This window comes from Schistosoma haematobium, chromosome 3 (genome assembly GCF_000699445.3).
Source record: "Schistosoma haematobium chromosome 3, whole genome shotgun sequence".
NCBI lineage: Eukaryota > Metazoa > Platyhelminthes > Trematoda > Strigeidida > Schistosomatidae > Schistosoma > Schistosoma haematobium.
The window spans coordinates 23,959,238-23,975,433 of NC_067198.1; positions in this window are offsets into that span (position 1 = coordinate 23,959,238).

A 16,196-nucleotide genomic window follows, 5' to 3' on the forward strand; every position below is an offset into this window, starting at 1 on the left:
TAAATATACATAGTGTAATTGTTGAGTAGTTATACAATAAGAATATTAGTCCATGAATAGTCCTCGGAAGTTACCTGTAACTTAATCTCCACTCGGATATAACACCCCTTTTTTTTTGAAAATTCCAACTTTAGATTCTTATTAAAAAAAAAAAAAGAATTATATGTGACTTTAAATTCCTCAACATTCTCCTCCTCCTCGAAATAATGTTGGGTCCTTATGGCTCCAAATTACAACTAGTAGGACTTTATTTAAACCATGTTTCTTGTATTGACTGGAGAATCCACTAAAAATGACTAGATGATGATGAACGACCTTTGATCTGAGTTCATTATTTTCAAATTCATTATGAATCTCGTTAGCAGATAACGAGTCATTAAGAAAGTCAACGTCTAACAGAATTAAATTAGATTTTTGGCCATCATTCGACTCAGCTGACATATTTCCCTCATTGTTATAAGAAGTTTCATCAAAATCATATGCATTATTCTGAGAATCAATATCTGGCACACTGTCATTAGAAATGGGATAAGTTGACTCAATATAAAATTCTGTCTTCCGGTGATTTTGAGTAACATCTGGTACAATTTGGTTCATCGTGTTGCTCCAGTTATTTTCTGAATACGAGTCACCATAGCTTTCTCGACTAATAGCACGTGGACCACAATTTTGTTCGAGCTGACGTTTATTTTCGCAGCTAGACAGTACCAGTAGTGTTTCATTTGATTCTGGACTCTGGGCATCATCTACAGGATCTGGCTCCTGATCATCTGGTATTGTCACAACTTCATGTGCATTTAGCACAATATTTTCTTGCTCTGAGCTGGACACGTTACCAATATTACGTTTTCCTTCTGGTATAGAGGGATTTGAATCCTGCACAGGATATGCTTCTGAAATGTCCATTACTGCACCATTATCTGCATGATACATAGATTTCTTATTTTCTGCTTGAATGCAAAGTCTGCCCAAAACTGTTACAAATAGCTGTTGTTGCAAGGCAAACATCTTCTGCTGGTGCTGTAATATTAACCGCAACTGTTCGAAAGAAATCGACATTTTTTTGCCAATAATATTAGCTCCAAAAATCACCGGCAATTATACAGCTAATTTATTTCCAAAATCTGAGTCACCACTTGTATTATTATTATTTCTTTGTTGCCAAAATCCCCGTCGCCAATTGTTATGACCTTGCGTCTCCCAATTATTTTGTTTTTGCCAAAATCCCCGTCGCCAATTGTTATGACCTTGGATGTCTGACTTTTCGATCACACGACTTATCTACCAATCCGAATACGACTTATACGAATCTTCGCACTAGGCCAACCAATGACGTTCAACCGGTGTGGGCAGTTTAGTGTCCTTATTGGTCCTATGTCCTACGAGCCCTTCCACTTGAGTCCAGAACAAGATACCAGCTTCCGAATCAGAGCAGATCGTTTATTTCAAGCATACTTAGTTTATATATCAATCACACAGACCGCAACGTACCATAAAATAGGAAATAATATTTGTACACAAATAAGCCCAAAAAGTGGCTGTGAATGTGGGAGGCAGTAGTTAATAAACTGAACATAACTTAAGAACCGTAAATCGTACAATAATAAATTATAGGCCAAAATAAAGCTTGTCATAAGAGGGATATAAATATACATAGTGTAATTGTTGAGTAGTTATACAATAAGAATATTAGTCCATGAATAGTCCTCGGAAGTTACCTGTAACTTAATCTCCACTCGGATATAACACCCCCTTTTTTTTTTGAAAATTCCAACTTTAGATTCTTATTAAAAAAAAAAAAGAATTATATGTGACTTTAAATTCCTCAACATTCTCCTCCTCCTCGAAATAATGTTGGGTCCTTATGGCTCCAAATTACAACTAGTAGGACTTTATTTAAACCATGTTTCTTGTATTGACTGGAGAATCCACTAAAAATGACTAGATGATGATGAACGACCTTTGATCTGAGTTCATTATTTTCAAATTCATTATGAATCTCGTTAGCAGATAACGAGTCATTAAGAAAGTCAACGTCTAACAGAATTAAATTAGATTTTTGGCCATCATTCGACTCAGCTGACATATTTCCCTCATTGTTATAAGAAGTTTCATCAAAATCATATGCATTATTCTGAGAATCAATATCTGGCACACTGTCATTAGAAATGGGATAAGTTGACTCAATATAAAATTCTGTCTTCCGGTGATTTTGAGTAACATCTGGTACAATTTGGTTCATCGTGTTGCTCCAGTTATTTTCTGAATACGAGTCACCATAGCTTTCTCGACTAATAGCACGTGGACCACAATTTTGTTCGAGCTGACGTTTATTTTCGCAGCTAGACAGTACCAGTAGTGTTTCATTTGATTCTGGACTCTGGGCATCATCTACAGGATCTGGCTCCTGATCATCTGGTATTGTCACAACTTCATGTGCATTTAGCACAATATTTTCTTGCTCTGAGCTGGACACGTTACCAATATTACGTTTTCCTTCTGGTATAGAGGGATTTGAATCCTGCACAGGATATGCTTCTGAAATGTCCATTACTGCACCATTATCTGCATGATACATAGATTTCTTATTTTCTGCTTGAATGCAAAGTCTGCCCAAAACTGTTACAAATAGCTGTTGTTGCAAGGCAAACATCTTCTGCTGGTGCTGTAATATTAACCGCAACTGTTCGAAAGAAATCGACATTTTTTTTTGCCAATAATATTAGCTCCAAAAATCACCGGCAATTATACAGCTAATTTATTTCCAAAATCTGAGTCACCACTTGTATTATTATTATTTCTTTGTTGCCAAAATCCCCGTCGCCAATTGTTATGACCTTGCGTCTCCCAATTATTTTGTTTTTGCCAAAATCCCCGTCGCCAATTGTTATGACCTTGGATGTCTGACTTTTCGATCACACGACTTATCTACCAATCCGAATACGACTTATACGAATCTTCGCACTAGGCCAACCAATGACGTTCAACCGGTGTGGGCAGTTTAGTGTCCTTATTGGTCCTATGTCCTACGAGCCCTTCCACTTGAGTCCAGAACAAGATACCAGCTTCCGAATCAGAGCAGATCGTTTATTTCAAGCATACTTAGTTTATATATCAATCACACAGACCGCAACGTACCATAAAATAGGAAATAATATTTGTACACAAATAAGCCCAAAAAGTGGCTGTGAATGTGGGAGGCAGTAGTTAATAAACTGAACATAACTTAAGAACCGTAAATCGTACAATAATAAATTATAGGCCAAAATAAAGCTTGTCATAAGAGGGATATAAATATACATAGTGTAATTGTTGAGTAGTTATACAATAAGAATATTAGTCCATGAATAGTCCTCGGAAGTTACCTGTAACTTAATCTCCACTCGGATATAACACCCCCTTTTTTTTTGAAAATTCCAACTTTAGATTCTTATTAAAAAAAAAAAAGAATTATATGTGACTTTAAATTCCTCAACATTCTCCTCCTCCTCGAAATAATGTTGGGTCCTTATGGCTCCAAATTACAACTAGTAGGACTTTATTTAAACCATGTTTCTTGTATTGACTGGAGAATCCACTAAAAATGACTAGATGATGATGAACGACCTTTGATCTGAGTTCATTATTTTCAAATTCATTATGAATCTCGTTAGCAGATAACGAGTCATTAAGAAAGTCAACGTCTAACAGAATTAAATTAGATTTTTGGCCATCATTCGACTCAGCTGACATATTTCCCTCATTGTTATAAGAAGTTTCATCAAAATCATATGCATTATTCTGAGAATCAATATCTGGCACACTGTCATTAGAAATGGGATAAGTTGACTCAATATAAAATTCTGTCTTCCGGTGATTTTGAGTAACATCTGGTACAATTTGGTTCATCGTGTTGCTCCAGTTATTTTCTGAATACGAGTCACCATAGCTTTCTCGACTAATAGCACGTGGACCACAATTTTGTTCGAGCTGACGTTTATTTTCGCAGCTAGACAGTACCAGTAGTGTTTCATTTGATTCTGGACTCTGGGCATCATCTACAGGATCTGGCTCCTGATCATCTGGTATTGTCACAACTTCATGTGCATTTAGCACAATATTTTCTTGCTCTGAGCTGGACACGTTACCAATATTACGTTTTCCTTCTGGTATAGAGGGATTTGAATCCTGCACAGGATATGCTTCTGAAATGTCCATTACTGCACCATTATCTGCATGATACATAGATTTCTTATTTTCTGCTTGAATGCAAAGTCTGCCCAAAACTGTTACAAATAGCTGTTGTTGCAAGGCAAACATCTTCTGCTGGTGCTGTAATATTAACCGCAACTGTTCGAAAGAAATCGACATTTTTTTGCCAATAATATTAGCTCCAAAAATCACCGGCAATTATACAGCTAATTTATTTCCAAAATCTGAGTCACCACTTGTATTATTATTATTTCTTTGTTGCCAAAATCCCCGTCGCCAATTGTTATGACCTTGCGTCTCCCAATTATTTTGTTTTTGCCAAAATCCCCGTCGCCAATTGTTATGACCTTGGATGTCTGACTTTTCGATCACACGACTTATCTACCAATCCGAATACGACTTATACGAATCTTCGCACTAGGCCAACCAATGACGTTCAACCGGTGTGGGCAGTTTAGTGTCCTTATTGGTCCTATGTCCTACGAGCCCTTCCACTTGAGTCCAGAACAAGATACCAGCTTCCGAATCAGAGCAGATCGTTTATTTCAAGCATACTTAGTTTATATATCAATCACACAGACCGCAACGTACCATAAAATAGGAAATAATATTTGTACACAAATAAGCCCAAAAAGTGGCTGTGAATGTGGGAGGCAGTAGTTAATAAACTGAACATAACTTAAGAACCGTAAATCGTACAATAATAAATTATAGGCCAAAATAAAGCTTGTCATAAGAGGGATATAAATATACATAGTGTAATTGTTGAGTAGTTATACAATAAGAATATTAGTCCATGAATAGTCCTCGGAAGTTACCTGTAACTTAATCTCCACTCGGATATAACACCCCCTTTTTTTTTTGAAAATTCCAACTTTAGATTCTTATTAAAAAAAAAAAAGAATTATATGTGACTTTAAATTCCTCAACATTCTCCTCCTCCTCGAAATAATGTTGGGTCCTTATGGCTCCAAATTACAACTAGTAGGACTTTATTTAAACCATGTTTCTTGTATTGACTGGAGAATCCACTAAAAATGACTAGATGATGATGAACGACCTTTGATCTGAGTTCATTATTTTCAAATTCATTATGAATCTCGTTAGCAGATAACGAGTCATTAAGAAAGTCAACGTCTAACAGAATTAAATTAGATTTTTGGCCATCATTCGACTCAGCTGACATATTTCCCTCATTGTTATAAGAAGTTTCATCAAAATCATATGCATTATTCTGAGAATCAATATCTGGCACACTGTCATTAGAAATGGGATAAGTTGACTCAATATAAAATTCTGTCTTCCGGTGATTTTGAGTAACATCTGGTACAATTTGGTTCATCGTGTTGCTCCAGTTATTTTCTGAATACGAGTCACCATAGCTTTCTCGACTAATAGCACGTGGACCACAATTTTGTTCGAGCTGACGTTTATTTTCGCAGCTAGACAGTACCAGTAGTGTTTCATTTGATTCTGGACTCTGGGCATCATCTACAGGATCTGGCTCCTGATCATCTGGTATTGTCACAACTTCATGTGCATTTAGCACAATATTTTCTTGCTCTGAGCTGGACACGTTACCAATATTACGTTTTCCTTCTGGTATAGAGGGATTTGAATCCTGCACAGGATATGCTTCTGAAATGTCCATTACTGCACCATTATCTGCATGATACATAGATTTCTTATTTTCTGCTTGAATGCAAAGTCTGCCCAAAACTGTTACAAATAGCTGTTGTTGCAAGGCAAACATCTTCTGCTGGTGCTGTAATATTAACCGCAACTGTTCGAAAGAAATCGACATTTTTTTTTTGCCAATAATATTAGCTCCAAAAATCACCGGCAATTATACAGCTAATTTATTTCCAAAATCTGAGTCACCACTTGTATTATTATTATTTCTTTGTTGCCAAAATCCCCGTCGCCAATTGTTATGACCTTGCGTCTCCCAATTATTTTGTTTTTGCCAAAATCCCCGTCGCCAATTGTTATGACCTTGGATGTCTGACTTTTCGATCACACGACTTATCTACCAATCCGAATACGACTTATACGAATCTTCGCACTAGGCCAACCAATGACGTTCAACCGGTGTGGGCAGTTTAGTGTCCTTATTGGTCCTATGTCCTACGAGCCCTTCCACTTGAGTCCAGAACAAGATACCAGCTTCCGAATCAGAGCAGATCGTTTATTTCAAGCATACTTAGTTTATATATCAATCACACAGACCGCAACGTACCATAAAATAGGAAATAATATTTGTACACAAATAAGCCCAAAAAGTGGCTGTGAATGTGGGAGGCAGTAGTTAATAAACTGAACATAACTTAAGAACCGTAAATCGTACAATAATAAATTATAGGCCAAAATAAAGCTTGTCATAAGAGGGATATAAATATACATAGTGTAATTGTTGAGTAGTTATACAATAAGAATATTAGTCCATGAATAGTCCTCGGAAGTTACCTGTAACTTAATCTCCACTCGGATATAACACCCCCTTTTTTTTTTGAAAATTCCAACTTTAGATTCTTATTAAAAAAAAAAAAGAATTATATGTGACTTTAAATTCCTCAACATTCTCCTCCTCCTCGAAATAATGTTGGGTCCTTATGGCTCCAAATTACAACTAGTAGGACTTTATTTAAACCATGTTTCTTGTATTGACTGGAGAATCCACTAAAAATGACTAGATGATGATGAACGACCTTTGATCTGAGTTCATTATTTTCAAATTCATTATGAATCTCGTTAGCAGATAACGAGTCATTAAGAAAGTCAACGTCTAACAGAATTAAATTAGATTTTTGGCCATCATTCGACTCAGCTGACATATTTCCCTCATTGTTATAAGAAGTTTCATCAAAATCATATGCATTATTCTGAGAATCAATATCTGGCACACTGTCATTAGAAATGGGATAAGTTGACTCAATATAAAATTCTGTCTTCCGGTGATTTTGAGTAACATCTGGTACAATTTGGTTCATCGTGTTGCTCCAGTTATTTTCTGAATACGAGTCACCATAGCTTTCTCGACTAATAGCACGTGGACCACAATTTTGTTCGAGCTGACGTTTATTTTCGCAGCTAGACAGTACCAGTAGTGTTTCATTTGATTCTGGACTCTGGGCATCATCTACAGGATCTGGCTCCTGATCATCTGGTATTGTCACAACTTCATGTGCATTTAGCACAATATTTTCTTGCTCTGAGCTGGACACGTTACCAATATTACGTTTTCCTTCTGGTATAGAGGGATTTGAATCCTGCACAGGATATGCTTCTGAAATGTCCATTACTGCACCATTATCTGCATGATACATAGATTTCTTATTTTCTGCTTGAATGCAAAGTCTGCCCAAAACTGTTACAAATAGCTGTTGTTGCAAGGCAAACATCTTCTGCTGGTGCTGTAATATTAACCGCAACTGTTCGAAAGAAATCGACATTTTTTTTTTGCCAATAATATTAGCTCCAAAAATCACCGGCAATTATACAGCTAATTTATTTCCAAAATCTGAGTCACCACTTGTATTATTATTATTTCTTTGTTGCCAAAATCCCCGTCGCCAATTGTTATGACCTTGCGTCTCCCAATTATTTTGTTTTTGCCAAAATCCCCGTCGCCAATTGTTATGACCTTGGATGTCTGACTTTTCGATCACACGACTTATCTACCAATCCGAATACGACTTATACGAATCTTCGCACTAGGCCAACCAATGACGTTCAACCGGTGTGGGCAGTTTAGTGTCCTTATTGGTCCTATGTCCTACGAGCCCTTCCACTTGAGTCCAGAACAAGATACCAGCTTCCGAATCAGAGCAGATCGTTTATTTCAAGCATACTTAGTTTATATATCAATCACACAGACCGCAACGTACCATAAAATAGGAAATAATATTTGTACACAAATAAGCCCAAAAAGTGGCTGTGAATGTGGGAGGCAGTAGTTAATAAACTGAACATAACTTAAGAACCGTAAATCGTACAATAATAAATTATAGGCCAAAATAAAGCTTGTCATAAGAGGGATATAAATATACATAGTGTAATTGTTGAGTAGTTATACAATAAGAATATTAGTCCATGAATAGTCCTCGGAAGTTACCTGTAACTTAATCTCCACTCGGATATAACACCCCCTTTTTTTTGAAAATTCCAACTTTAGATTCTTATTAAAAAAAAAAAGAATTATATGTGACTTTAAATTCCTCAACATTCTCCTCCTCCTCGAAATAATGTTGGGTCCTTATGGCTCCAAATTACAACTAGTAGGACTTTATTTAAACCATGTTTCTTGTATTGACTGGAGAATCCACTAAAAATGACTAGATGATGATGAACGACCTTTGATCTGAGTTCATTATTTTCAAATTCATTATGAATCTCGTTAGCAGATAACGAGTCATTAAGAAAGTCAACGTCTAACAGAATTAAATTAGATTTTTGGCCATCATTCGACTCAGCTGACATATTTCCCTCATTGTTATAAGAAGTTTCATCAAAATCATATGCATTATTCTGAGAATCAATATCTGGCACACTGTCATTAGAAATGGGATAAGTTGACTCAATATAAAATTCTGTCTTCCGGTGATTTTGAGTAACATCTGGTACAATTTGGTTCATCGTGTTGCTCCAGTTATTTTCTGAATACGAGTCACCATAGCTTTCTCGACTAATAGCACGTGGACCACAATTTTGTTCGAGCTGACGTTTATTTTCGCAGCTAGACAGTACCAGTAGTGTTTCATTTGATTCTGGACTCTGGGCATCATCTACAGGATCTGGCTCCTGATCATCTGGTATTGTCACAACTTCATGTGCATTTAGCACAATATTTTCTTGCTCTGAGCTGGACACGTTACCAATATTACGTTTTCCTTCTGGTATAGAGGGATTTGAATCCTGCACAGGATATGCTTCTGAAATGTCCATTACTGCACCATTATCTGCATGATACATAGATTTCTTATTTTCTGCTTGAATGCAAAGTCTGCCCAAAACTGTTACAAATAGCTGTTGTTGCAAGGCAAACATCTTCTGCTGGTGCTGTAATATTAACCGCAACTGTTCGAAAGAAATCGACATTTTTTTGCCAATAATATTAGCTCCAAAAATCACCGGCAATTATACAGCTAATTTATTTCCAAAATCTGAGTCACCACTTGTATTATTATTATTTCTTTGTTGCCAAAATCCCCGTCGCCAATTGTTATGACCTTGCGTCTCCCAATTATTTTGTTTTTGCCAAAATCCCCGTCGCCAATTGTTATGACCTTGGATGTCTGACTTTTCGATCACACGACTTATCTACCAATCCGAATACGACTTATACGAATCTTCGCACTAGGCCAACCAATGACGTTCAACCGGTGTGGGCAGTTTAGTGTCCTTATTGGTCCTATGTCCTACGAGCCCTTCCACTTGAGTCCAGAACAAGATACCAGCTTCCGAATCAGAGCAGATCGTTTATTTCAAGCATACTTAGTTTATATATCAATCACACAGACCGCAACGTACCATAAAATAGGAAATAATATTTGTACACAAATAAGCCCAAAAAGTGGCTGTGAATGTGGGAGGCAGTAGTTAATAAACTGAACATAACTTAAGAACCGTAAATCGTACAATAATAAATTATAGGCCAAAATAAAGCTTGTCATAAGAGGGATATAAATATACATAGTGTAATTGTTGAGTAGTTATACAATAAGAATATTAGTCCATGAATAGTCCTCGGAAGTTACCTGTAACTTAATCTCCACTCGGATATAACACCCCCTTTTTTTTTGAAAATTCCAACTTTAGATTCTTATTAAAAAAAAAAAGAATTATATGTGACTTTAAATTCCTCAACATTCTCCTCCTCCTCGAAATAATGTTGGGTCCTTATGGCTCCAAATTACAACTAGTAGGACTTTATTTAAACCATGTTTCTTGTATTGACTGGAGAATCCACTAAAAATGACTAGATGATGATGAACGACCTTTGATCTGAGTTCATTATTTTCAAATTCATTATGAATCTCGTTAGCAGATAACGAGTCATTAAGAAAGTCAACGTCTAACAGAATTAAATTAGATTTTTGGCCATCATTCGACTCAGCTGACATATTTCCCTCATTGTTATAAGAAGTTTCATCAAAATCATATGCATTATTCTGAGAATCAATATCTGGCACACTGTCATTAGAAATGGGATAAGTTGACTCAATATAAAATTCTGTCTTCCGGTGATTTTGAGTAACATCTGGTACAATTTGGTTCATCGTGTTGCTCCAGTTATTTTCTGAATACGAGTCACCATAGCTTTCTCGACTAATAGCACGTGGACCACAATTTTGTTCGAGCTGACGTTTATTTTCGCAGCTAGACAGTACCAGTAGTGTTTCATTTGATTCTGGACTCTGGGCATCATCTACAGGATCTGGCTCCTGATCATCTGGTATTGTCACAACTTCATGTGCATTTAGCACAATATTTTCTTGCTCTGAGCTGGACACGTTACCAATATTACGTTTTCCTTCTGGTATAGAGGGATTTGAATCCTGCACAGGATATGCTTCTGAAATGTCCATTACTGCACCATTATCTGCATGATACATAGATTTCTTATTTTCTGCTTGAATGCAAAGTCTGCCCAAAACTGTTACAAATAGCTGTTGTTGCAAGGCAAACATCTTCTGCTGGTGCTGTAATATTAACCGCAACTGTTCGAAAGAAATCGACATTTTTTTTGCCAATAATATTAGCTCCAAAAATCACCGGCAATTATACAGCTAATTTATTTCCAAAATCTGAGTCACCACTTGTATTATTATTATTTCTTTGTTGCCAAAATCCCCGTCGCCAATTGTTATGACCTTGCGTCTCCCAATTATTTTGTTTTTGCCAAAATCCCCGTCGCCAATTGTTATGACCTTGGATGTCTGACTTTTCGATCACACGACTTATCTACCAATCCGAATACGACTTATACGAATCTTCGCACTAGGCCAACCAATGACGTTCAACCGGTGTGGGCAGTTTAGTGTCCTTATTGGTCCTATGTCCTACGAGCCCTTCCACTTGAGTCCAGAACAAGATACCAGCTTCCGAATCAGAGCAGATCGTTTATTTCAAGCATACTTAGTTTATATATCAATCACACAGACCGCAACGTACCATAAAATAGGAAATAATATTTGTACACAAATAAGCCCAAAAAGTGGCTGTGAATGTGGGAGGCAGTAGTTAATAAACTGAACATAACTTAAGAACCGTAAATCGTACAATAATAAATTATAGGCCAAAATAAAGCTTGTCATAAGAGGGATATAAATATACATAGTGTAATTGTTGAGTAGTTATACAATAAGAATATTAGTCCATGAATAGTCCTCGGAAGTTACCTGTAACTTAATCTCCACTCGGATATAACACCCCCTTTTTTTTTTGAAAATTCCAACTTTAGATTCTTATTAAAAAAAAAAGAATTATATGTGACTTTAAATTCCTCAACATTCTCCTCCTCCTCGAAATAATGTTGGGTCCTTATGGCTCCAAATTACAACTAGTAGGACTTTATTTAAACCATGTTTCTTGTATTGACTGGAGAATCCACTAAAAATGACTAGATGATGATGAACGACCTTTGATCTGAGTTCATTATTTTCAAATTCATTATGAATCTCGTTAGCAGATAACGAGTCATTAAGAAAGTCAACGTCTAACAGAATTAAATTAGATTTTTGGCCATCATTCGACTCAGCTGACATATTTCCCTCATTGTTATAAGAAGTTTCATCAAAATCATATGCATTATTCTGAGAATCAATATCTGGCACACTGTCATTAGAAATGGGATAAGTTGACTCAATATAAAATTCTGTCTTCCGGTGATTTTGAGTAACATCTGGTACAATTTGGTTCATCGTGTTGCTCCAGTTATTTTCTGAATACGAGTCACCATAGCTTTCTCGACTAATAGCACGTGGACCACAATTTTGTTCGAGCTGACGTTTATTTTCGCAGCTAGACAGTACCAGTAGTGTTTCATTTGATTCTGGACTCTGGGCATCATCTACAGGATCTGGCTCCTGATCATCTGGTATTGTCACAACTTCATGTGCATTTAGCACAATATTTTCTTGCTCTGAGCTGGACACGTTACCAATATTACGTTTTCCTTCTGGTATAGAGGGATTTGAATCCTGCACAGGATATGCTTCTGAAATGTCCATTACTGCACCATTATCTGCATGATACATAGATTTCTTATTTTCTGCTTGAATGCAAAGTCTGCCCAAAACTGTTACAAATAGCTGTTGTTGCAAGGCAAACATCTTCTGCTGGTGCTGTAATATTAACCGCAACTGTTCGAAAGAAATCGACATTTTTTTTTGCCAATAATATTAGCTCCAAAAATCACCGGCAATTATACAGCTAATTTATTTCCAAAATCTGAGTCACCACTTGTATTATTATTATTTCTTTGTTGCCAAAATCCCCGTCGCCAATTGTTATGACCTTGCGTCTCCCAATTATTTTGTTTTTGCCAAAATCCCCGTCGCCAATTGTTATGACCTTGGATGTCTGACTTTTCGATCACACGACTTATCTACCAATCCGAATACGACTTATACGAATCTTCGCACTAGGCCAACCAATGACGTTCAACCGGTGTGGGCAGTTTAGTGTCCTTATTGGTCCTATGTCCTACGAGCCCTTCCACTTGAGTCCAGAACAAGATACCAGCTTCCGAATCAGAGCAGATCGTTTATTTCAAGCATACTTAGTTTATATATCAATCACACAGACCGCAACGTACCATAAAATAGGAAATAATATTTGTACACAAATAAGCCCAAAAAGTGGCTGTGAATGTGGGAGGCAGTAGTTAATAAACTGAACATAACTTAAGAACCGTAAATCGTACAATAATAAATTATAGGCCAAAATAAAGCTTGTCATAAGAGGGATATAAATATACATAGTGTAATTGTTGAGTAGTTATACAATAAGAATATTAGTCCATGAATAGTCCTCGGAAGTTACCTGTAACTTAATCTCCACTCGGATATAACACCCCCTTTTTTTTGAAAATTCCAACTTTAGATTCTTATTAAAAAAAAAAAAGAATTATATGTGACTTTAAATTCCTCAACATTCTCCTCCTCCTCGAAATAATGTTGGGTCCTTATGGCTCCAAATTACAACTAGTAGGACTTTATTTAAACCATGTTTCTTGTATTGACTGGAGAATCCACTAAAAATGACTAGATGATGATGAACGACCTTTGATCTGAGTTCATTATTTTCAAATTCATTATGAATCTCGTTAGCAGATAACGAGTCATTAAGAAAGTCAACGTCTAACAGAATTAAATTAGATTTTTGGCCATCATTCGACTCAGCTGACATATTTCCCTCATTGTTATAAGAAGTTTCATCAAAATCATATGCATTATTCTGAGAATCAATATCTGGCACACTGTCATTAGAAATGGGATAAGTTGACTCAATATAAAATTCTGTCTTCCGGTGATTTTGAGTAACATCTGGTACAATTTGGTTCATCGTGTTGCTCCAGTTATTTTCTGAATACGAGTCACCATAGCTTTCTCGACTAATAGCACGTGGACCACAATTTTGTTCGAGCTGACGTTTATTTTCGCAGCTAGACAGTACCAGTAGTGTTTCATTTGATTCTGGACTCTGGGCATCATCTACAGGATCTGGCTCCTGATCATCTGGTATTGTCACAACTTCATGTGCATTTAGCACAATATTTTCTTGCTCTGAGCTGGACACGTTACCAATATTACGTTTTCCTTCTGGTATAGAGGGATTTGAATCCTGCACAGGATATGCTTCTGAAATGTCCATTACTGCACCATTATCTGCATGATACATAGATTTCTTATTTTCTGCTTGAATGCAAAGTCTGCCCAAAACTGTTACAAATAGCTGTTGTTGCAAGGCAAACATCTTCTGCTGGTGCTGTAATATTAACCGCAACTGTTCGAAAGAAATCGACATTTTTTTTGCCAATAATATTAGCTCCAAAAATCACCGGCAATTATACAGCTAATTTATTTCCAAAATCTGAGTCACCACTTGTATTATTATTATTTCTTTGTTGCCAAAATCCCCGTCGCCAATTGTTATGACCTTGCGTCTCCCAATTATTTTGTTTTTGCCAAAATCCCCGTCGCCAATTGTTATGACCTTGGATGTCTGACTTTTCGATCACACGACTTATCTACCAATCCGAATACGACTTATACGAATCTTCGCACTAGGCCAACCAATGACGTTCAACCGGTGTGGGCAGTTTAGTGTCCTTATTGGTCCTATGTCCTACGAGCCCTTCCACTTGAGTCCAGAACAAGATACCAGCTTCCGAATCAGAGCAGATCGTTTATTTCAAGCATACTTAGTTTATATATCAATCACACAGACCGCAACGTACCATAAAATAGGAAATAATATTTGTACACAAATAAGCCCAAAAAGTGGCTGTGAATGTGGGAGGCAGTAGTTAATAAACTGAACATAACTTAAGAACCGTAAATCGTACAATAATAAATTATAGGCCAAAATAAAGCTTGTCATAAGAGGGATATAAATATACATAGTGTAATTGTTGAGTAGTTATACAATAAGAATATTAGTCCATGAATAGTCCTCGGAAGTTACCTGTAACTTAATCTCCACTCGGATATAACACCCCCTTTTTTTTTGAAAATTCCAACTTTAGATTCTTATTAAAAAAAAAAAAGAATTATATGTGACTTTAAATTCCTCAACATTCTCCTCCTCCTCGAAATAATGTTGGGTCCTTATGGCTCCAAATTACAACTAGTAGGACTTTATTTAAACCATGTTTCTTGTATTGACTGGAGAATCCACTAAAAATGACTAGATGATGATGAACGACCTTTGATCTGAGTTCATTATTTTCAAATTCATTATGAATCTCGTTAGCAGATAACGAGTCATTAAGAAAGTCAACGTCTAACAGAATTAAATTAGATTTTTGGCCATCATTCGACTCAGCTGACATATTTCCCTCATTGTTATAAGAAGTTTCATCAAAATCATATGCATTATTCTGAGAATCAATATCTGGCACACTGTCATTAGAAATGGGATAAGTTGACTCAATATAAAATTCTGTCTTCCGGTGATTTTGAGTAACATCTGGTACAATTTGGTTCATCGTGTTGCTCCAGTTATTTTCTGAATACGAGTCACCATAGCTTTCTCGACTAATAGCACGTGGACCACAATTTTGTTCGAGCTGACGTTTATTTTCGCAGCTAGACAGTACCAGTAGTGTTTCATTTGATTCTGGACTCTGGGCATCATCTACAGGATCTGGCTCCTGATCATCTGGTATTGTCACAACTTCATGTGCATTTAGCACAATATTTTCTTGCTCTGAGCTGGACACGTTACCAATATTACGTTTTCCTTCTGGTATAGAGGGATTTGAATCCTGCACAGGATATGCTTCTGAAATGTCCATTACTGCACCATTATCTGCATGATACATAGATTTCTTATTTTCTGCTTGAATGCAAAGTCTGCCCAAAACTGTTACAAATAGCTGTTGTTGCAAGGCAAACATCTTCTGCTGGTGCTGTAATATTAACCGCAACTGTTCGAAAGAAATCGACATTTTTTTTGCCAATAATATTAGCTCCAAAAATCACCGGCAATTATACAGCTAATTTATTTCCAAAATCTGAGTCACCACTTGTATTATTATTATTTCTTTGTTGCCAAAATCCCCGTCGCCAATTGTTATGACCTTGCGTCTCCCAATTATTTTGTTTTTGCCAAAATCCCCGTCGCCAATTGTTATGACCTTGGATGTCTGACTTTTCGATCACACGACTTATCTACCAATCCGAATACGACTTATACGAATCTTCGCACTAGGCCAACCAATGACGTTCAACCGGTGTGGGCAGTTTAGTGTCCTTATTGGTCCTATGTCCTACGAGCCC